General features: G+C 35.3%; 1 long non-coding RNA gene across 1 annotated transcript in view; it reads right to left on the bottom strand.

Annotated features, from left to right (window-relative positions):
• Nucleotides 1–363: 363 nt before the first annotated feature.
• LOC118152344 (uncharacterized) overlaps nt 364–23,938 on the bottom strand; it is a 92,930-nt gene continuing 69,355 nt past the window's right edge. Inside the window, exons 2-3 of the long non-coding RNA XR_004741028.3 lie at nt 5,699–5,821; nt 364–2,268 (exon numbers count right to left, since the gene is read on the bottom strand). This is a non-coding gene — a long non-coding RNA (uncharacterized LOC118152344). The remainder of the gene's footprint in view (nt 2,269–5,698; nt 5,822–23,938) is intronic.

Consider the following 23,938-nt stretch of genomic DNA (forward strand, 5'->3'; position numbering starts at 1 on the left):
GTTTCCAGTTCTTTCTATTTTTCATTAATGAAGATTTTTATGCATCTAGAAAGAAAATAGTCCCAAACTACAACCAGTGACTGATTTGCTGACAATCACTCATGAGTGTCATCACCAAATATTTAATGTGGTCTTATTTTGAATGCTGGATGAACAACTAATACATAATGATTGAAGATCTAAGCTGAAGTTGGCTGGGCACGGTGGCTCAAGCCTGTAATCCCAGCACTTTGGGAGGCCGAGGCGGGTGGATTATGAGGTCTAGAAATCGAGACCATCCTGGTCAACATGGTAAAACCCCGACTCTACTAAAAATACAAAAAATTAGCTAGGCATGGTGGCGCGTGCCTGTAATCCCAGCTACTCAGGAGGCTGAGGCAGGAGAATTGCCTGAACCCAGGAGGCGGAGGTTGCAGTGAGCTGAGATCGTGCCATTGCACTCCAGCCTGGGTAACAAGAGCGAAATTCCGTCTCAAGAAAAAAAAAAAAAAAGATCTAGGCTGAAGTAACAGTCTGCTTACAAGTGCCCCAGGCTTAAGTCGAGAGTAATGTTTGTCAATGGCAAGCACTAAGATGTACACAGGTTTTTAAAGCTGGATTGCTGAGGTTCAAATTAGCTACTTTCTGGTATGGGAATTTATAAAAACTGCCTTCCTGTTGCTCAATGTCCCCATCTGAAAAATGGGAGTGATAATATAGTATTTACATTAGAGAAATTTTTTGAGGATGAAGGAGATGACATGTGAAAGACATTTAGAATGAAGACTGGCCTGTCATAAGGGCTACAGTAGCGTTAGCTATGACAGTTCTGATGGTATGTGCCAAAGGTTAAGCGCTTGTTCTCTATTAAGAACTTAACACACATCATTTCATTTACTCTTCAATCAAATCTGGAAAGTTGTGTGTTTGAGAAAACAGATCTGAAATTTGTAGCTCAGCGTTTTACAACAGAATGAAAAAGCCAGTATGACTTCTAAACTCATAACACAAAAGCAGAATGAAAGGATTTAAGGGTACTTTTCTCACAGACTAAATTTTAAAAGGTTGGTTGTTTTTCAGAGCACATGCATTTATAAACATTGTAACATAGATTTTCATACTTTCTAAGCACAAGAAATTCTTGCAAAAATATGTATATTTAATATATTATCTCCTTTGAAATCATCAAGAATACTTTATGCCTTAGTACAGATGGTATCTTGAGTTAGAATCACATGTCGGTAGCATTGATATTGCAGTCAGCATCTTATCATCATCCTTGTCCAGTTATATGATTATTTTTGCAAAATTAAAGGTATCATTTCTTTAATAATGCTTTTCCATTTCCTCAAAATTATTACTAATATTTCTCACGTTACTAACTCTTAAATAAATGTATGACATATTATAATGGTCATTTGGTCTTTTTTGCGGCATTTTATACTATTTAACTTCCTTTCCAGGTTATTGATTTCTTAGTGCATTTTAGTGCATTATCTCTAGCTTTTACATAACAGTGTTAGAGAATATTTAAGAAGATTTTAAATTATAATAACAGTGTAAGCACAAAGCTTGAAACGCCAAAACATCTGCAGAAGTTTCAATACAGGTAAATAGCTGTGAGATTCAAGTAACACCAACCACGAATGTTAGTATTTCTATTTGACACATAAGTGGCACTTCCTTTTAACAAAAGTACAGTATCTAACTTACCTAAATTGTAAGCTTGAAAGTTTTGTGATCCTTGATGTATTTTGAAGACTTGGGAGATATCACATAATTTCAAATTAGGCACATATGATTATAACTTTATATAATATTATGATTTTATATTTCAAATGCACATAAATGCTTCCAGACTGCCTATGAGTATAGCTTCTGAACCCCACTATTCCTGTTTTTTCATAGCCTCACCAAGTAACCCTCATGATTCTTCTGTTGTGTTGCTCATTGCATTGATTTCACCTGAGTATTTTGGCATTTAAATACAAACATCACATTCAGAGAAAAGCATTTATCACTTCTGACTTCTGAGCATAGATAGCAACCCCAGATCTTGTGATGACCAGAAGTCTTCCACTCATGTCATGAGGCCCAGCAGGGAGCTAGTATCTCCCTTTCAAAATTAATAGGTGCAATAAGCCTTCAAGTCTATTGATCACTCTACACATTCCCTGTGTTCTGGTATCATGCTCACTCTGGTATACTTTGTGTCCAACACGGTGTGGAAAGAACAAAGTAATGGGGCCAGAAGCAAAAGATAATTATCCAAGCGATGAGTTCAGAAACCTGGAGAAAAATCAAAAGAAGAATCTTAAGAACAGATTAAGCCACATGAACTGTAATTGAGAGTAAAATTAGTAATAACTTAAAGTGAGCATTTTCAGCATGCAAGGCATTATTATATTCAGTGTGTTAGATGAATTATTTTGTGCTTTTATTGTCACAACAACCTATGTGGTGAATAAAATGAATGGCCTAATTATATCAATTGGGGGATGATTACATAATGTTCAGTGTTAGTAACTGAAGTCTTGCTAAAAGAGAAAGTGCAAAAATAAGAAGGAAGGATATGAAAGAAAAAGAATGAAAGAAAAAGAAGGTCTTAACCTTCAAAAATTCTTACACAAAGTGAGATTTCAGAATATAGTGTTGATTTTGAACCTCAATGAAGTGGATATTAATAAAAAATTACTTAAATCTCTTAAATATTTTTGAAAACTAAATAGGCCAGTGCAGTGGCTGACAATTGTAATCCCACCATTTTGGGAGGCTGAGGCAGGTGGATCACGAGGTCAGGAGTTTGAGACCAGCCTGGCCAAGACGGTGAAATCCATCTCTACTAAAACTACAAAAACTAGCCAGGTGTGGTGGCAGGGGCCTATAATCCCAGCTTCTCAGGAGGCTGAGGCAGAAGAATCGCTTTAGCCTGGGAAACAGAGGTTGCAGTGAGCCAAGATCACGATGCTGCACTCCAGCCTGGGTGACAGAGTGAGACACTGCCCGCCCCCAAAAAAGGAAATATATGAGGTCAACCAAGAACTAGGAGAACCAAACAAGAGAGTAGTGTTCTCATAGCTATGGAAAACTGCTTAAGACTGCATTAGTAGAAGCAAAGTATGTAGGTCACAGGAAGGACTTTTGTCTTATTACTAAGAGATAGGTGATGGTAGCTATCTAGTATAATGATTGTTTTTGAAACTGAATGTAATATGTATTGTGTAGCTAATGTGATGCACTCTATGATTAGAATATTTGAAACACATTGGTAATTAATCACCACCCTCAAGCCCTCTGAGCTCATATGTTCCTCAGAAGTTGTCTTGAGGCAGGACTTTCAACAACCACGACAGATTGATTGGACTTGTCAATGCAAAATATGATGCATTTTCACTTCCAGAAACTGTCAAGTACAACTATGCAACAATTTTATTATTATTTGGGTTACAGATCTGTCTTGGATGATTGAATAATAATTATTATGTTCTTAAAATGCTATTATTATGGTTATTCTGCTTTTCAAAGAAAATACTGCATTCAGCAGTCCCACTCTAATCATGGAGTTCCTGAAACCACTATAAGAGAGCTGAGGAAGTTGAGGAGAGTAAGAGTTGAAGAAATTCACAACTGATGGGGGGAAAAAATCAATAAAACTAATGTCAAAAGTGAACACACAGAAACTTGCACATGTACCTACATGTGTGTATTTTGATGGCATATTCTCACTAGTTCCCTGTGGTAATATGACTTAGCTCAACTGAGCTACTTTTTGTATAATTCTCTTCTTTATGTGGTTCCAAGTGAGATAGAGCTACAAGAGAGATTTGGAGAATTTCTGGAAAGAGATGAAGAAAGAACCAGTTTGAAACTTGGAACACAAACATAGTGTGCTAGTCACTATGACATCTTGAGCATGTCTTCATTGATGTACTTAGTTGAGTGAAGGAAAGCTGCCTAGCCCCAGCTACTCCCAATCCTACCAGGTTTCTCCCTTCACATTCTGCAAATCCTGGGCTGGATGTGTAATCAGCTTCATGGCAAAAGGTGCCAAATTCTCCTGTAGGTCACCTGCACCATCAGTGTTGGCAACCACAAGATACAGATGTGGGTATCTGTGAAGATGTTTGTCTTCATAAGTTTCTGATGGTCTTTGCTCTCCTACACTTGTGTTTCCAGACCCATCAGATGCCTCAGCTAACTTATGGATCATTCAGGCCCACCCAACACTAACTGCAAAGACAATGCTCTTGCATAGACTTTTTTTTTTGAGATGGAGTTTTGCTCTTGTTGCCCAGGTTTGAATAGCAGTGACGAAATCTCATCTCACTGCAACCCCTGCTTCCCAGGTTCAAGGGATTCTGCTGCTTCAGCCTCCCAAGTAGCTGGGAATACAAGCATGCACCACCATTCCTGGGTAATTTTTGTGTTTAGTAGAGATGGGGTTTTACCATGTTGGTCAAGCTGGTCTCGAACTCTTTACCTCAAGTGATCCACCTGGCCCGGCCTCCCAAAATTCTGGGATTACAGGGTGAACAACTGCCCCGGCCACATAGACTTCTTAACTAGCCCCCATAATTGTGTAAAGTCTAATTCCAGAAAATAAACCCTTATACTTTGTTACAGAGATTTAGCTTTTCTGATAGAAACCTGATGGCTGTAATAACTAAAATTTAAAGGGTAAGATATCTTTTGTTGCCATGGATTTAAATACAAGCTTTACCATTAATTGGCTGGGTGATCCTTGTATGTTGCTTAGCATTTATAAACCACAGTTTCCTAATCTTTAAAATGGAGGCAATAACATCTCTCTTTTAAGATTCATATGAGGATTAATGAAGTAATATAAATAGCTAATTTATCTTTGGACCAAGCTTGCACTATGACCTTAATGAAAGATAATGGATATTGTCACTTGTGAGTTCATCACTTGTTAGCTTTATGATTTTAATATATCATTCATTTTAGCAAAGCTTAAGTTACACTGTGGCTGTTTTAAAATTAAGAGAAAATGTTTTAATATTACCTGCTCCGAAATCTATGTAGAAGAATGAACCCTAATATAAACTCTGATCTTTAAGTGATAATGTTGTATTAACATACATTCATCGTTTATAACAAATGCACCACTCTGGTGGGTGATGTTGATAATGTGGGAGGCTATGAACGCAATGAGAGAGGGAGTATATGAGATATCTCCGTTCCTTCCTCTCACTTTTGGTGTAAACCTAAAACTCCTCTTTTAAAAAAAGCTGTTAAAATGTAAAAATAAAATAACACTTTAGTAATTACCTAGGCAACTCCTTGATCTATTTGGTACTCAATATATTAAATAGCACAATGAGTAAAGCATAATTATGTTCGATATGTTTTAATCAATAAGTTATGTATGTTCATTTAATTTCTATTTATTCTTGCCTTAATAATAATTTCAGGCTTTCCTTATTCAACAGTTGTAATAAGTTGCTGGTAAATAATTGAGCATTGCTGATGATACTATTTAATTAACAGGCATAATTTTTCTACATTTTGTTGTCCATTTTAAAGCCTAAAGCTCTCTGATGTTGTACTTAAGAATATTGATCTACCATCTTCTGGAACATTTATGGTCTCATAGAAGGAGAAAAGCACTGACTGTTCAGTCCCTCTTATTCATAAGCTGCCCCCTATATCCTAACACATAAGACCACATAGTTCAAATCTGACTTTAGTTTCTCCCTACCTTTATTCCTCCACTGGTGATTGCAAAATCCTCATTTATACTGTGTGCTGTTTGGCTCTCTCTCCTAGTTGCTGTGACCACTTTCCAGTTTTCTTCAATATTCTCATGAGGAAAAGTCCACATCTTAGGTATAAGGAAAACAAAATCCTTACATTTACAAAAAGTCTGAAGTTATATGTTTTATCTATGTGAAGCAAAATTTGTAGTTGAGAAGGTATTACTGTATCATTAATAATTTATTTAATGGGAAATAGGAAGTACACACATGTTGACAATATTAGACAAGAAAGGGTTAATTCTGTATTCTGGGATTTAGCCCATCTTATTCATTTTCTTTTACACACTGAATATATTGCAAATAATCTTTGTGGTCTGCTCTGTTTTCTGAGATGAATTTTTAAATTCATGAGTAATTTTATACTGCCTTTTAAAAATATTTAAATAAATTTGTGAATTCAGGCATGCTTTTATGTCTCAATTTAGGTTTGTCCTTAATGTTTTGCTTTCTCATTTGTCCCATCTATCCACTGGTACCCCATTCCCAGTTTCGCTCTGTGCATCCAGTGGTCTAGCTAAAGCCCTTGTACCTGTGTTTATGCTCTAACAGAAGACAGAGGATAATGATCATGTCGATTTCTTCTGCTTCCATTGAAAGTCTATTCCTTTTTAACTATAAATTTCCTGTGGTTTGGTTGAAGCATACTGATAATTTTCAAGATTCTTTTTTATTTTTGGTTTATTATTCTTGCCCTGTGAAATAATTTTTCCAAAACCTTCTGCTATTTCTCTTCGCATTCCTCTGTCCTCAGAATGTTATTAGTCTAGACATGGCCTCTCTCTCTTCTTTTGTCTGTGTGCCTTCTTTCACTTTTCTTAGAATTTATTTTAACTCTGTCACTCTTCTATATGCCTTCTCTATGATTTCTCTCTCACGTTTGTGAGAAGTTTAGGGCTATATCTAAGAATGTTTATTATTAGATACCTAATGGCTACATAACCCAGTCACTCACATCCATTCCACCTATTTTCCTTCTGAAATTTCCATTGGAACAGCACTGTAGATAAGCAAGGGGAAGAATGGAGCTTCAGAAAACTAGAATTATTGTCTATTCAACCTGTACCTATATCTGCAGAATAGGAGCTTCATGGTGGGTAGTGGTACTGCTAGTCATAGTCTCACCCCGAGCTGACCCCTCTGCCTGGGCCCCATCATTCCCACTCCTGTCCCCCCTGGAATCAGGTAAGGTGAAGTGAGCTTTGTGCTACCCTGTCCTCCCTTGCCAGAGAAGAAACTCCCACCCCATCCTCCCATCTCTGGGGGCACAGCCCTGCACCCTCCCCGCCGACACCATTCCCTGACAGTTCTCCTTGCAAACAGGTCTATACAGGTGTTTTTTATTTCACATGAGGGACACTTTCCAACCAAATATAGTCAATTTTTCTAAAAAAAAAATCTTTACTTCTAACATGTTCCATAACTCTGTTATCAATAATTTAAATAGATTGCTTTATATAAACAATATTCTTGCCCTCTATATTTAAAAAGTGGGTTTATGTGACTTTATTTAATTAAGATTACTATAATAACATTTCCTCCGCTCACTATGTTATAATTTGTAAAAAAAGTTCATGTGTTTGCTGAGTTGACTTAGGAAGTTAACAACCAATTTGTTTTCAAGAAAGACTATTAGAAATACTGCAATTCTTCTATATATTACTTGAATCTTTAAGAATATCAATAGATCTCTTAAACGAGAAATTCCAGGCTTTGAGAAGTCTGAGAAGACCCTGATCTTTGTATTCAAAAATTTGATTTGATGTGCAACTATATAGTTTTCCATAAATAAGATCAATAGCATTAATCAAATTCTCTAATATTCATAGTAATTATAAGAGTAATCATAGCTAATTAATATGTGCCAAGTATTGTTGACAGCATAGATGATTTTGTTTAACAACAACTGTGTTTCTACATAGGTATTATTATCCTATTCTTAAAAATAATATTTATTGTGAATATTGATGTAAATAAGGACATTGCAGTCCAGAGAAGTGAAATATCTTTCCTAATATTGAAAATCTGGCAAGTGTTAGAGCTGGGAATTGATTATAACCTGAACCTAGAACCCTCTATTGATAACGTGACTGGTTCCATGTCCCCACAAATTCTTGTTTATAATACTGTAAAAAGCAAAAGTAATATGCTATGCTATGAAAGAATTGAATATTATAGTATTCACTGATAATGCTTCTAATTTGAAGCAAAGTGTTTGAGGCTCACTATCTTATTCATAAAAGAAAACCTGAGTTTTGGTGTGTGCTGCCATGAACCTTTTCTTTGACCTTGATTATACCAGTTAGCCACCATCATCTTCAATGTATTAACTCCAAGTTAACAGGGTCAATCCGGATCAGTATTTTCCAAATTACTGCCCTAAACTCAAAAACTTTTTGTGTGATAGTTTGAAATGATAAATAAATAAACATGTCCATATTAATAATATATTTATTTCAATTTTAGTATTAGAAAAAATATAACGATCACATCAAATGTGTGACTTCATGCGTATTATCTTTTAGCAAGAGACTAATACTATTGAATTTAAAAAGAAAAAAGATAATTTATTTTAAAATGCTCTAATATGTAAAAATCATGAATGTGATACAGACTTCTTGGTAACAGTGAACTAGATATTCTAAGAATAAATAAGATACAGGAAATAAGTTCCATGAACACATGGAATCTGAAACATGAAGGTATCAATAACTGTTGAATCAAATGAATGAATGAATAAATGAATATGAATTTTATGGCACACGCCTGTAACACCATAAACGGCACTTTTTAAAACAAATTTTTCTATTAAACAAAATTCATTCAACAAATTTATTCAACACATATTTATTAAGCCTTTGTTATATGCTCTGTCCATTTACCAGGTACAGAGGACACAGTGGTGAACCTGTTAGGCAGGATGTCATACAAGTCACCTAAATAGAAAACCCAAATAAATTATCTGACTGATTTACAAAAACATTTTCATTTTCTGATAAACACTATTGGATCATCTTACTGTTAAAGGGAAAAGAATATGGGGAAGACACAGAAAAAATAAAAATCATAAGTAAGAAGAACTATAATAAGTGTGTATTCGTCCATTCTCACACTGATATAAAAAATACCCGAGACTGGGTAATTTATAAATGAAAGAGTTAATTGACTCCCAGTTCCACATTGCTGGGGAGGCCTCGGGAAACTTGCAAGCATGGCAGAAAGGAAGGCAAACACATCCTTCTTCACATAGCAGCAGGAGAGAGAAGTGCCTAGCAAAGGAGGAAGGCCCCTTACAAAAAAATCAGCTTTTGTGAGAACTCCCTCCCTATCCCAGGAATATCATGAGGGTAACCACCCCATGATTCAATTACTTCCAACCCTGTACCCCCTTACAACACATGGAGATAATGGGAACTATAATTCAAGATGAGATTTTGGTGGGGACACAGGCAAATCATATCAAGGTGGAAAATGCTATAACAGATGCACAAAGAAGGCACCAAGAAAATATCAAGAAGAAAACAGTTTTAACTTGCAGGCAGAGTAAACTCAGCTTTAGTTTGTGGTGTTTCAAAACAACAGGACATGGTAGTGAGGAAATTTGTCTCCCTAGCAATTGCAGTATAGTTTTCTTTTCTTTTCTTTCTTTCTTTCTTCTTTCTTTTTTTTTTCTTTTTGAGACAGAGTCTTACTCTGTCACCCAGGCTGGAATGCAGTGACACGACCTCAGCTCACTGCAACCTCTGCCTCCCAGGTTCAAGTGACTCTCCTGCCTCAGCCTCCTAAGTATTTGGGACTACAGGCACCCACAACCACACACAGCTAATTTTTATACTTTTAGTAGAGATGAGGTTTTACCATATTGGCCAGGCTGGTCTTGAACTCCTGACCTTGTGATCCGCTCACCTCAGCCTCCCAATGTGCTGGGATTACAGGCATGAGCAACCACACCTGGCCACAGTATGTTTTTCTTTGTTAGTAAAAATAAAACTTTATAATTTATTTAGTTCTTATTATTTTCTAGGGACTGGTCCAAGTGCTTCATAAGCTTACCATTTTAAGTCTTACAACTCTCACGATCACTTAGGTGAAACTAAATTACTAAGAGACCTTCATCTGAAGGAGGCTTCCTGTTATAAAGATTCACCTACACTAATTAGTTATTTCTACAAATACAGAAATAATTTTCACTAAGAACCCTTTAAGAAAGAAAGAAAATCAGGTAACATATGACAGATTTTTGGTTAGTGTTTTTAAATTCTATCTGGATGTAGTTATGATTTCTATATTAGAGTAAATGGCTTCCACATTTGCTCATATATATATATATATATACCCACATATAATTTATGTAGCTGGGTGTCACACTTTTTACATATCTTTTTCAAATATGGCTTACACAATAAGACAGTAACTAATAATAAAATCTTTGGTCAGGTTGAAACTTTCCATGTGGTAAGAATTAGAATCTGTCAAGAAACAATGCCACAACCGTGTCACTTTTAAGAACTGTCACTGATCATGAATGCAAAAATTGTCTTGCTGAAAAAAAGTCACAGTCTCTACACACATGGCTGAGTATGTAGGTAAATAAACAACTGTCATAAAACCTGTGGATTGAAATATAAATTTATAATTGACCAAAATATAAGTATCTGCAGTCTTAACATGAAGATCAGAGTACTGCCCGAAAACAATGTTAGAGAAAGGTAATACGGTGAAAAAATCCTACATGTTTATACCTCATAAGAATCACAATTTTAAAGCTAATTGAACTCAGTTTATATTATTGAACTTAGTTGGCATTTATTTGTGTTTTCAATATTTCAGTTTATTTGTGTTTTTAATATTACATAATATGAATAAGTACTTACAGAGTGTTTAATTGCTATAACATTTTATTAGCATTACTTGTATAACTATTTTGCAATCTATAAATTAGATATATGTACATACATGTGTGCACGTATATGTGTATGTGTATACATATATAATCTCATTATTGACCATTTTCAAATGAAAAACTGACATTAGGAAAGCATAAGCTGCTTTCCAGGATCACTAGGACAAGTTCATGGAGGTAGAATTATTATAGACTACACAGGAAAATCAAAATGGAACTTCGGATGTTATATTCACATTTGTTCATAGGAAGAGGACAACCTTTATAATCATGAAGGTGTGGGGTTTAGAAATCCAGCCCACCAGTGCTTCTTTCAGAGATCTGTATCTATGTGTGGCACTTTTGTTATTACCAAATTATTTAGGAGGGAGTATGTCTCCTTTTTCTTCCCTATTCAGACAATTGAAGTAGATGAGATGTTTCTAAAAAGTAGTAATCAAAAAAAAGCAGCAATATTATGAACAACTAATGTTATCAGAACACTCAAGATAGACTAAGTTATATCTCACATATTAACTTTAATCATCTCAAAACCCTTCTAATTAAGAATCTTTATCATCATTTTGTTATTATTATTGAGAGGAAAATGTAGCTTCAGAAAGTTGGTGCTTGCTATATGACTATAGTCATACAGAAAATTAATAATGAAGCTGGAATGAGTCATTCTACTTCATCTCCCACATGCCTTTCTCTTATCACAAAACTAACAAAATTTTTCATCATAAAGAAAATACAATTAGAAAGTGGCTGGGTTGTCCACCCCCACCCTCCCGTAAGATACCGTTTATGAAAACTCTACTAGCTGAAAACCACAAACCATATGTTTTCTGATTCTATTTAAAAATATATGAAGAAAAATTACTTCCCTTTCAAAGGAAATGTTGCAAAATATAAGCAGAGGCAGTTCTCCTACAGTGTGAGATTTCATAAAGCAAACAGGATAATTGGAATTTGATTAATAAGAAAACATTATTTGCATTACACAGACTATTACTAGTTGCAGTACAATCAAGATCTAAATCCACGGAAGGTGGAACTAATAATTTAGCTTTGTATGAGAAAATCAGAAACACAGAGGCATTTTTTATGTTATTGTTCCATTAGTATGTTAGTATTTCATTTTCTTTTTCTCTTTTTCTTCTTTTTAACTTCAACGTAGTGTCATTTTTGTTTCACTTTTGGTGATTGTGAACAATGCAACAATCAAAATTACAAGATCAGGTAAAAGATAATGAAAGAGACTGTGAGTATTTGGACATTTGAAGGACAAAGAAAAGAACTTTATATTTATATTTATATAAATTGGATAAATTTTGTTTAATCAAATTATTATTTTTGCATAAGAATTTGCAATACAGCTTTAAAATACAGTTAAAGCTATTATGGATGTCTTTGTTTCTTAGTATCTGAAACTCCCTAACCAATATCCATTTATTCTAACACAAAATGTATTTTTCTTATGCAACTTTGCCTACCAATAAAACTATCATGTTATGAAAGAGCGAACTTCACTGAAAAATAGAAGTTGTTTAATGTGCAGTCTTATACATGATTCATTTCTCTTGATGCTTTTATTTTCAATTTTCCATGAGATGATACTTCAAAATCATTTCAAATATAAAATATTTTAAAAATCTAGATGGACTTAGGTGGGTAGATCACCTGAGATTGGAAGTTCGACCAGCATAGTGAAACCCTGTCTCTACTAAAAATACAAAAAATAGCCAAGTATAGTGGCAAATGCCTGTAATCCCAGCTACTAGGGAGGCTGAGGCAGGAGAATCCCTTGAAACTGGGAAGTGGAGGTTGCAGTCATGCAGTCAGCTGAGATCGTGCCATTGCACTCCAGCCTTGGCAACAAGAGTGAATCTCTCTAAAAAAACACAAAAATTTAAATGGAAAACTCAATTTTGATTTTATGAATTTCATGCAGGCTTTTAGTGTGTTATACAATGTCCCTATTAGCACCTTCTAGAAGCTTTATTCTTCTTGACTTTTTAATAACTTTAAGAAAAGGAGTTTGAGACTGGGTTTCCAAAATTTCTAAATCCTAGATGCCATATTCACCTATCATACACACACACACCCACACACACACACGTACACATAAAAGATGGAGACATAACTTCTGTATTAATCAAGGTTCTCCACAGGAAAAACAAATAGGATCCATAAATGTGTAGAAAGATTTACTGTAAGGATTTCCTCAAATGATTATAGAGGCTGAAAAGTCTCAAGGTTCATAGTCCTCGAAGTGGAGGCACAGCAGAGATGATGGTGTGGGTCCAGTCCTAGTCTGAAGGCCTGAGAACCTGCAGAGCTGATTATGTTGTTCCAGACTGAAGGCTGGTAGGCTTGAGACCTAGCAGGAGCTAATGTTGTAGTATAAGTCCGAGGGCAGGAAAAAGGTAATGTTCTAGCTCAAAAGTAGCCAGGCAGGAGGAGTTCCTGCTTACTTGAGGACAATCTTTTTGTTGTTGTCTGTTTGCTATTTAGGCCATCAACTAATTGGATGAGATCTACTCATATTCGGGAAGTCAATCTTCTTTACTCAGACTCATGAAACATTGTCAGAGACACACCCAGTTTTACTAAATGTTTTAGTAAATGTCTGGGCACCAAATGTGTTATAGTCCATTCTCACACTGCTATAAAGATACTGCGTGAGGCCAGGCATGGGGCTTACACCTGTAATCCCAGCATTTTAAGAGTCCGTGGCAGGTGGATCACCTGAGGTCAGAAGTTCTAGACCAGCCTGATCAATATGGCGAAACCCTATCTCTACTAAAAATATAAAAATTCGCCAGGCATTGTTGCATGCTACTGTAGTCCCAGCTCAGGGGGCTGAGATAGGAAAATTGCTTGAACTCAGGAAGTGGAGGTTGCAGTGAGCTGAGATCACACCACTGCACTCCAACCTAGGCAGCAGAGAGAGACTCTATCTCAAAAAAAAAAAAAGATACTTCCTGAGACTGGATAATTTTTATAAAGAAAAGATGTTTAATTGATTCATAGTTCCACATGTCTGGGGAGATCTCAGGAGACTTATAATCATGGTGGAAGGCAAAAGGGAAGCAAGGCACATTTTACCTGGTGGCAGGAGAGAGAAAGCAAGAAGGAGGAAGTGCCAGACACTTACTGAACAACCAGATCTGATGAGCACTCACTGGTTATCACAAGAACAGCATGAGGGCAACCACCCCCATGATCCAAACACCTCCCACCAGGTCACTCCCTCAGCATGCAGGGATTACAATTAGAAATAAGATTTGGGTGAGGACATGAAGCCGAACCACATCACCAGGGCTAAGTCAACACATAGAATTAACCATTACACCTTCCTTAAAATATTATTTTAAAAGTATTTTTCTAGACTGTTATCTTGGAGAGAAAAATTCACTCTGCTGACACTTTGTCATCATCAATGACCTACACTCCTCTCATCTCCAGTAATTTATTTGATACTGTGGTTTGAACAGATATTCTGAATTTGAATCTAGGATTCACTATGTAACAATTGGCACCTTGCTTAACCTCTGCAATTCTCAGTTGCTTTTCTGAAATATGGGATATTTTATGAAGCTCATGAACTGCTGTGAGGATTGCAGCTTCCTCCTCTCGCCCCACCCACTACCATGGCACATAGAAACCCTCTTATTCAATTTCTTCATTCTACCTTTCTTTATCATTTTCCTGGAACTTATTAATCTCTGTTTTAACGATTTATTGATGTGTAATAAATCACCTGAAAACATAGACGTTGGCTGGGCATGGTGGCTCATGCCTGTAATCCCAGCACTTTGGAAGGTTGAGGCAGGCAGATCACGAAGTCAAGAGATCAAGACCATCCTGGCCAATATGGTGAAACTCCATCTCTACTAAAAATACAAAAATTAGCTGGTCATGGTGGCGCATGCCTGTAGTCCCAGCTACTCGGGAGGTTGAGGCAGGACAATTGCTTGAATCTAGGAAATGGAGGTTGCAGTGAGCCAAGATTGCACCATTGCAGTCCAGCCTGGTGACAGAGTGAGATTCCATCTCAAAAAAAAAAAAAAATAGATGTTTAACTCAACAATGGTGTATAATTTCTCATGCCTAGGAACCTAGCTAATGTTCAGTTGTGCAGTTCAGCTTTGTGCAATGTTAGTTCAGGTCTCTTATGTAGTTGCATTCAGATGGGGGTTCACTTGGGATTGGAATGTACACACCACCTCACTGACCTATTTGTGAGGTGGTACTGGTTGCATTTGAGAGCTGTCCATCATCCACCATGTGACCATTCTTCCTCCAGAAGTTTAGAGCTGATTTCAGTCTAAAACATGGCAGCTGAATTCCCAGAGAACCGAGGTAAAACTGTCAGGTCTTTCCTAAACTCCTCCTGGCACTGGCACAGCCTCACTTTCACCTCATGCTATTGTTAAAAGTAAAGCACATGACTAGTTCAGATACAAAAGTGAATAGACTTCATTTTATGATGGGAAGATTGGCATGCATTTGTGGGGAAAATACAATTTTCATATTTAAAGGCATTCTTCCATACTATCTTATATACTTATATTAGTTTACTGGGCTACCTTAACAAAGTACCACAAATGGTTGACTTATAAACAGAAATTTATTGTTCAAGTCTGAAGACTCAGTCTACAAACAAGTTGTTAGTAGCACTGGTTTCTTTTCAGGGTTGTGAGAGAAAATGTGCCCTTGCTTCTTGCCTAGCTCCTGGTAATTTTCTGGTAGTCTTTGATGTTCCTTGGCTTTTAGAAGCATCCTTTTGGTTCTGCCTTCAACTTCACATGGCATTCTTTTTATATGTGCATCTGTCTTTAAAGTTCTATCTTTAAAAAGTGTACCAGTCATATTAGATTGGGGCTTACTGTAATAACCTTTTTTAAACTTAATTATTTCTATAAAGACCCTATTTCCAAATGAGGTTACTTTCTGAGGCAATGGGGGCTTAATTTTTTTTTATTTTACAGGTATAAAATTCAACCCATAGCAATATTGTAATTTACTACTCTGTTACAATCAAAGTCTTCCATTTTTTGGCAATTGTCTTTTACCATAATGTTCTATGGTAGCAGGGGCCTTTATCTTTTTATTTATTACGTACCTAAAGTTTCTAGCATAGTACTTGACATTGAGCAAGCATTCAATCCATATTTATGGAAAGAAAAACTGAATGATGATTATCAAAATGTTAGCATATTGTCTGGTACACAAAAAGTGCTAACAAATATTAGCTCTTAGAACTAGAATATACATATTGATCCTAAGAAGACATCTTTGAATATTATTTTTGAAAACATTCAGGAATGATTCACTATTACTGTCAAATTATTAAAGATGCAAGCATGTACAAATCTTCATGAATGCACCACTTCAAAGTAGGTTTATTATTCCAAAGATTAAGTTACAGCTTAATACATCTTAGAGAATTATCTTCCGAATTCTTTTGTACATATGCCTATTAGTTCATATTTGCCACCTAGATTGATCACTCACTGATTCACCAAAGACAATTCAGAATATCTTTGGTTATTTCTGGTATTGAAGTGTGTCCATAGACAATAGAATGGTGATATTTCCAAAAGTAATATGTCTTATGAATAATTTCAACAGATCAATTTGTTATACACATTTAGTCTACTTGTTTATACTAGGGAATGCAACCATTATGGGGATAAAATAGAATTATTGGTCACTAATAGGGTTTGAAAGTTTTTATGTGTATCTTAGAACTTTTATCTTTCTTTCTCCCATAGAGAAAATTGTAATAGAAATGTTCTAGACTCACTATGCCATGCATTAAAACCAGTAAGAAACTCTGCCTTTGTGTTCTCATACCGAAGAGCCATCAAAAGATCTTTAGTCAAAAGCGAGGTACCCTCATTTTAATAACATATAAGTCAATGGCCAAAAAAGTAATAGTAAAAGTAAAATTCCTCCAGATTAATAAACACCATGTGGTGCCATTCAGAACCATAAATGCTTGTAATAAATTTTCAATTTAGATTAATGTTACTGTATGTGAAAGAATAGAAAGCAATTCACCCATTAGCCATTGAGTTCTAGAAGGCCTTTATCTGATGGGCCTGCAATCCAGGCAAGATCCCCAGAGACTGCCAAGTCTTAGAGGTATGCAGAATTATTTAAAGTTAAAATACTGTCCAAAAGAGACCATATGTGTAAACAGACTGTGTTTGCCTTGACAGGGGATTGTAAGTGTTAAGACAAATCACATCCAATTTGTCAGAAAATTGACTCAGGAATGAAAGGAAGATAATAATTTTAGTTAAAGAAGCTAGGAAGCTAAAGAGATATTTTCCTGAAAATAACAGAATATGAGAGTGGTGACCAAAACACCCTTTATCATTTATTTTTTTTCCTGAGAGATATCAAAAACATTAAATGTGGGACTATGAGTATTTTTTAATCTTTTCATAAGCATATAGCATTTAAAAACTTACGTAAAGTCTAATATTCTCAACTGACTCACATTCTACAATCTAAACGAAGAATATTATCAGCAAACAAAAACGAGTATTCCGGATTAGAAAAGTGCTGTATTTATTTAACTTCTATTTTGTTCCTAGTAATAAATAAAGCAAAAATCTTTATTTCTATCATCAAAGAGTTTACATTCTGTTGTGGACAGATAAATAACAATATAAGATGTTAAAGTATAGAATATCATAGAATGTGATTTTTGCTAGGAAGAAATAGAGCCAGCAATGAGATAGAGGTTTCTAGAGACTTCACATAGGTTGGTTGGAGACTTCAGTGAGAAGGCAAAGAGGTGACTAGATGAGTTACATGATTTCTGGAAGAGATTGTTCTGAAAAGAGAGACCAACAAGCAAATAAGTGGTTGCTATAATCCAGGAGAGAGAGGCTTATCATTTATGGAAGAGTGGTAACAGCAGCAGTGTTGAGATACGGTTCAAATGAAGAGCCACAAGATTTATGGATGTATTAAATGTAAGATTTGAAAGAGAAGGGTCAAGTAAATCAAATTTTGGCCTAAAGTTTAATCATTAACTGAAATAGAAAGAACTGGACCAGAACCAGTACATGAAGAAAGATTAGAAAGTCATTGTCCATGTTAGGATCCAAGCGCCTATTAGATATTCACATGGAAAAAAATGTAGTAAGCAGTTGGAGGTATGAACTTGAAACCTAGGATAGAGTTCTGGGATAGACCAATTATAGGTAGGTAGGTAGGAGGTAGATAGCTAGGTAGATAGATAAATAGCTATTTATCTAGATAGATAGCCAGATAGATGATAGATAGATAGATAGATAGATAGATAGATAGATAGATGATAGAAAGAGATATACAGAGACAGATAGATATTGACTGACAGATGATATCAAAGCCATGAAACTGGGTGGCATTACTATTGCAAGTGTTTAGAAATGAAAACAGTTATATTGAAGCATCAATCCCTGAGTAAGAATATGATGTCTTGAACAGCCAATGAGGACATATAATTCTTCTGTGTCAAATGCTTCTGGTGGAACGAATAAGATGGTTACTAAAAAGTGATCAACAGCATTAGTAGGTGACCTTAAAACATAACAGTTTTAGGTCAGGTGTAGTAGCTCACTCCTGTAATCCCAGCACTTTGGGAGATCAAGGAGAGTGGATCACAAGGTCAGGAGATCAAGACCATCCTGACCAATATGGTGAAAACCCATCTTTACTAAAAATACAAAAATTAGCTGGGCATGGTGGCGCATGCCTGTAATCCTATCTACTCAGGAGGCTGAGGCAGGAGAATTGCTTGAACCAGGGAGATGGAAGGAAGTAGCAGGGCGCTAAGATTGTACCACTGCACTCCAGCCTGGCAACAGAGAGAGACTGTCTCCACTATAATAATAATAACAGTTTAAGAAGAATGGTGAGAGTAAGGCTTGTTTCGAGTTGTTTCAAAGGATAAGGCAAAAAGTACATTTGAAACGTGAGTATGATTAACATTTTTTAAGAATTTTTTCCACAAAAGGAATAAGAGAAATGAGGCAATAGCTGAACTGGTGAGTAAATACAAAAAATATATTTCTTAAGATGGGAGAAAAGATAATATGTTTGAATATTAACAATCTAGCAGAGAGATAATTCATAATATAGGATAAAGAGGTGAATTACTGGAATTATATAATGGTGTTTGTAACATATGGAGTCTTCTGTGAAAATGAGTAGAATTAATAATCCATAGTCATAGACTGTGAAAGAGAGTGCCTGCATACAGATAAAAGTTATGGGGTAAATATAATGGTGGAAGCTTATGGATATTCTCTTTTGATGTTTGCAATTATTTTAGTGACATAAAACAAGCTCATCACCCATGAGTGAGAATGGAAGAGGAAGTATTACATCTTTTTTTTTTTTTTTTTTTTTGAGACGGAGTTTTGCTCTTGTTACCCAGGCTGGAGTGCAATGGCGCGATCTCGGCTCACTGCAACCTCTGCCTCCTGGGTTCAGGGAATTCTCCTGCCTCAGCCTCCTGAGTAGCTGGGATTACAGGCACGCACCACCATGCCCAGCTAATTTTTGTATTTTTAGTAGAGACGGGGTTTCACCATGTTTAAGGAGAAGTAAAAGATAAAAGATATATCTAAAAGACATGAACAGATAATAGAATTTGGAAATTGAATACCATTGCTTGACAGCTATAAGTACCAAGATCAGGGGTCATAAATATAAAACGAGACTAGTTTTATGTTCTTGTGCTTTCTTCAACCTTGTTGGGCTGATGGGTTACGGCACAAAGTGGGTGATAGAATTAACCAAGGTGATTGTTTTACCAAGCAAGGTAAACAAGAGAGTTATGCTATAACAGCACTGAATATTTGTAAAAAAGAAGAGAAAGTAACGAACAGTCTTTGGGCTTTCAAAATATCTACTTAAGCCTCTGTTTTCTTTCTTTCTTTCTTTCTTTCTTTTTTTTTTTTTTGAGACGGAGTTTCACTCTTGTTACCCAGGCTGGAGTGCAATGGTGTGATCTCGGTTCACCGCAACCTCCACTTCCTGGGTTCAGGCAATTCTCCTGCCTCAGCCTCCTGAGTAGCTGGGATTACAGGCATGCGCCACCATGTCCAGCTAATTTTTGTATTTTTAGTGGAGACTGGGTTTCACAATATTGACCAGGATGGTCTCGATCTCTTGACCTTGTGATCCACCCACTTCGGCCTCCCAAAATGCTGGGATTACAAGCCTCTGTTTTCTTTAGAAAGACTTAACCTAGATCTGATTATCTGGCCCCTTTAGGTCAAGATACAAGATACAATACATCTAACTGTTTCTCTGAAATAGGTATGCCTACAAATTTATCCCCTAGGTTACCTGTACTAGAGTGGGTTCTAATAGACATCCATCTTTGGAAGTTAAAAATAAGTAAATTCGAGAGTGCTCTAATAATTCAGTAACTACTCAGAATACTGCTATGTTAAATGCTGTTTTCTGAAAATTCATGCAAAGAATAATCAACATTCCTTGAGACGACAAATATTAAAAGACACCATCTCAGCTGTTCATTTTATTGTCATAAACAATTTTTAGAAGTCACCTAGGCCCATGTCTTAGAGGTACTATGAGCCTCATTCTCATATGTGTCTTCTTTCTAGATAGATCTATGTGACACAGTATAATTCCTGATAGTTTATTGGAACTTCCCAGTAGGAACACAGAGATGCAAGACCATTCTTATTTGCTATTGGCACAATCAGCCTTGAAGATAAATGGTTTCATTCCAATAAAATATGATAAAATGTGTAGACATAAACTATGTTAGCTACAAGCCTCCAGTAAAGTCTGGATGATATAGGAGGTTTAGAATGATCACATTCAACAAAATCAAAACTGCAATCCAGAGAGAATGAATGTGGGGAGGTAAGTTCAAACCATCTGAAGGCAATATTTTCAAATACATCAGAGACCTGTTGTTACAGTGTGAGATACTTAGTGATCCCTTTGGGGCACCCTGTGGATGAAATGAATCCTCGTTCTACTGTAGCGTGACTAGCTTTACTATTTCCAGTGCTGTGCCATTTGCTGGTCATTTCAAATTACAACTTAGATTAAGTGGAAAGCAGAAGTGAGAAAAAAAATCCAAACAAACAAATATTCAAAGGCAAAGTAGATGTTGATGAAAAGGAAACTAGAAAAGATATATCAAGAGAAGAAAATTAAAGAAAGAGAGGAGAACCATTCTAGAGTTTGGTACAGCTTTCATTGTGGAAAGATACCTTTTTGGAGAGTTGGAATCCTCGTGGTTAGCCACGAGGTCCATATGATGCATTCATGTCATTATTGTTCACTTTCATTCAGACACTTGAGATTAAAAGTCAGCCATGGAAAAGTCTTCGAAGTTGTTAAGTAGAGAATAAATGCTCATGTTTGTCCAACCCACCTTATTTTGTTGTTTTCCTGTTTTCTTTCATTTTAGGCTTTTTGCAGCCTGAAGCCATGGCTTTTATTTTCTGTCTCTAGTGATTAGCAGAAAAGAGGGACTACGAAGGGGATTTTCTTGCCCAACAGTAAACAGAAACTAAGAACCCATGCTGTAAAGTAGGTACCCTTTGGATACCTACTTTAAATTAAAATTGGACAGATAACTTGAAAACCATGGATAAAACTACCTCCTGCTTTATTCTTAGGAACTGTATACCATCAGATCTGTAGGGAACACCCACAGCCGTTAGAGAACATTAAGACTTGAAGGATAAGTAGTAATTATCCATTGAGGGCTTGAAGGATAATCAGTAATTATCTATCCAATGCCTACTTTACAGAAGAAGAAACTGAGGCTCAGAGAATAGAATTACCTCAAGGTCATGTAATTAATTTGGGTGAGAACCAGAGTCACACCACAGCTTATTCCATTAAGTCTAAATAATCACATTCTTTTTTAAGGTAATGGAAAGTATCAGTTTTACTCTAAAATACCCTTTTAAAAAGGCTATCAGATATGAAAGTAAAGACAGGGATAGTCATTGCAATTGGAAACAGATGAAATGTCTAATAATAAGTGATGGATCTGATAAAACATTCTACAGCTAACTAGTGGAATACTAAAAAGTCATTAAGAATTACATGGCAGATTAATATTTAATCAGTCAAGATTATTGCTAAGGGAAATACACTCAGATTACAACATATTAAATATAATATACTAATAATCTGTTGTACAAATTGGTAGATAACTGGGATGATGTATACCAAGTTGTTAATAGTGGATTTACCAGATCACTTCATCTCCTTTTTTATGTCATTGTATTTCCTCCTATAGTTTTTATAATAAGCATGATTACCTAAGTATTTTTGAATTTTCACTTTTCGAAATGAAATTATGAGAAACACTATAATTATTTCTTCTCTCTTCTACCTATAGAAGCTATTTGCAATTCTTTGTTGGCTGCCTCTTAAATCAGATGTATGTGTGTGTGGTTTTTTCAAAATCAGAAAACATGAAAGCAGTCATTTCCGCTTTTGGCTCTCTACTGAAAACCTCCACGGATCAGGCAATAGGAGAATAAAATACATTTGCAAAATCAGAACTTGACTTTGTAAAAGTGAGACTCAATCCCTATGCATGCATAATTGTTAAAAAGTGACAATGGAAACAAACGACTTACTTCTTGTTATGTAGATATATAATTTTGGAAATCCTACAGTCACCACATATTGTTCACCTGCATTAGTAGAAATGGCCAAAGAAAAACCTTATATACAAAAAATGACCTAAATTGTCCAAAAAAAAAGCTAAATTAAAAAAAACTAATATAAAAAGATTTTGATTCCCAGTAATATTGTGGAAAATAACAGGTATAAAGAAAAAAACAGCAACAACAAAATGTAATTCTTATTGTATTAAAGAAATACAGTGGTGAACTAAAATGAGAAATGAATTGGTAGGAAAATAATGTATCTCTCTCAGATCTCATTCCATTTCCATGAACCATAAAGAGTGATTGCATTTGACTAAATGCCCCATGAGCTATGAAAATCATTTGAATGGGAAATGTGTACACATAAAATTCACTCAGCATTTATATAAGCCTTCATATCCCTAAATTGTAATTAGCATGTATTATTAAAAGATGCAAATACAAATTCATGCTCTATAGAATATTTGAAGTAAAATTTAAAAACTTCAAAAAAATCTACCTAGATAAAAAATATTGTATAATATCTTACAAAATAATATGTATTAACTGCAGATATTCAAGAAGCCATATTGCCTCCTAAAATGTCCATTTTAAGACAGAAATAGTTCACTAGTAAACATTTATAGTCTTTCTTGCAACTATTTGATTCTGGATGTAATATTCCTTCATTTGACAAATATTCATTGGGTTTTTATTATACACCAGATATTATTCTAAGCACTGGGAAACATATGTGACCAAGACACAATTTTTGCCCTCATGATATTTCATTCTTTTAAAAGGCAAAAACTTTTAAGTAAATAGTTAATATGCCTTATCTATATGAGTATAACAAAAAGCATACATGTTTTATCCAACAACAATTCTTCATAGTATGTAGATAAAAAATAATAACACAGATATGACATGACTATTTACCCAGAGCATTTGTAATTGTAGTTCTAAATGTGCGTTTCTTGGGACACTCTTCAGAATATATAAAAACTCAAATACACACCAGAGATTAGTACATAACTTTATAATGGGCATGGCCTTCAGCATTAAATTAACATGTTAAAAGCAACTGCTGCTGGGAAGTTATTGAATGGTATACATAAAATATTCATAATGTTGCAGAAACAAAGAGCCCCTTTTCAGATCTTCCTCTAATAGAGAACACAGTCCCTGACAAAAATAAATAAATAAAAATATCCAAACCTGTTTCTAAAGTAATTTAACATTTTGCATTTCTCCCAGAAAAGTGTGAGAGTACCAACTGATCCACTCACTCTCAAAATATGTCATTGTTATTATTGTTGATGGGTTTCCAGTTAAGCCTTTAATCGTCATTTCCCAGATTACTGTGATAGACACATTTTTAAATGTCTATTGACTATTTCTGTGGATTTTGTTGTGGAGTTTCCAGATTCTTTACTTATTTTGAATCTTATTATCACTGATTTGTAGAAGTTACGTAAAATCCCAGATACCAGTTCTCAGTGAGACATACGTATTTTGCAAGTATTTTCTCTGTATTTGTGACATTCCTGTTATTTTTCTTAATAAAATTGTTTTCTCAGAAAATATTTTTAAATTTATTTTAAATTTTTTGATTGAGTCTAATTTGTCAGTTTCTT

The sequence above is a fragment of the Callithrix jacchus genome, chromosome 3, assembly GCF_049354715.1.
Source record: "Callithrix jacchus isolate 240 chromosome 3, calJac240_pri, whole genome shotgun sequence".
NCBI classification, from domain to species: Eukaryota; Metazoa; Chordata; class Mammalia; order Primates; family Cebidae; genus Callithrix; species Callithrix jacchus.